Here is a 1,041-nt window from a genome sequence, read left to right on the forward strand (position 1 = left end):
AAAGAAAAACAGTTTGTATCCTCAGTGCCAAATATTAGAGGCAGATGAAGCACAGACTGAGTTTAGGGAACAGAAAGGAGTCCCAAAAAGACAATGAGAAACTTTTAAAGTAGGAAATGGAAGGAGTGACATTCAGATAAGACCATAGGAGACAAATAATGGCAATTTGCTGAGTGGAAAGGATGGGAGATACTGGAATCCTGCCCACTCACTCTTGTTAGGATTATCTACAATCAATGTCCACCTATGAGAATTGTGTTTGATTCCAATGTATTTTTTAAATAATCCTTTTTGCTTTTCTGGAACAAAAAAAATTTACATTTCCTCTCAATTTAAGTGTTTCAATGTGTGTAACTGAAGACATTCTTCTGATAAATGGTCAGATCTGCGATGTTGAGTGTCAGTTGGTCTTTCTCCTTCCTGACTATCTGAACTAACAGCTTAAGATCAACTTTAGGCTGGGTGCGGTGGCTCATGCCTATAATCCCAGCATTTTGGGAAGCCAGGGTGAGAGGACTGCCTGAGCCGATGGGTTTAAGACCAGCCTGGGCAACTCAGTGAGACTTCATCTCTACAATAAATCAAAAAAATTTAGCTAGGCATGGTGGCACGTGCTTGTAGTTCTAGCTACGTGGACTGAGGCAGAAGGATCACCTGAGCCCAGCAGGTCAAGGTTGCAGTGGACCGTGAATGTGCTACTGTGTACTCCAGCCTGGGTGATAGAGCGACTCCAACGCAAAAAAATAAAAAATAAAAAGATCAACCTTAGCCACGTGTGGTGGTTCACGCCTGTAAAACCAGCACTTTGGGAGGCGGAGGTGAGAGGATTGCCTGAGCTCAGGGGTTTGAGACCAGCCTGAGAAACATGGAAACCTTGAGTCTACAATAAATCAAAAAATGAGTTGGGCAAGGTGGCACTGGCTTGTGGCTCCAGCTACTTGGAAGGCTGGGGTGGAAGGATCGCCTGAGTTCAGCAGGTCAATGCTGTGGTGGCTGTGAGCATGCCACTGCACTCCAGCCAGGGCGACAGTGAGCCTCCAG

The sequence above is a fragment of the Carlito syrichta genome, unplaced genomic scaffold, assembly GCF_000164805.1.
Source record: "Carlito syrichta isolate Samal-C Ts95f unplaced genomic scaffold, Tarsius_syrichta-2.0.1 Scaffold307277, whole genome shotgun sequence".
In the NCBI taxonomy this organism is placed as follows: Eukaryota; Metazoa; Chordata; class Mammalia; order Primates; family Tarsiidae; genus Carlito; species Carlito syrichta.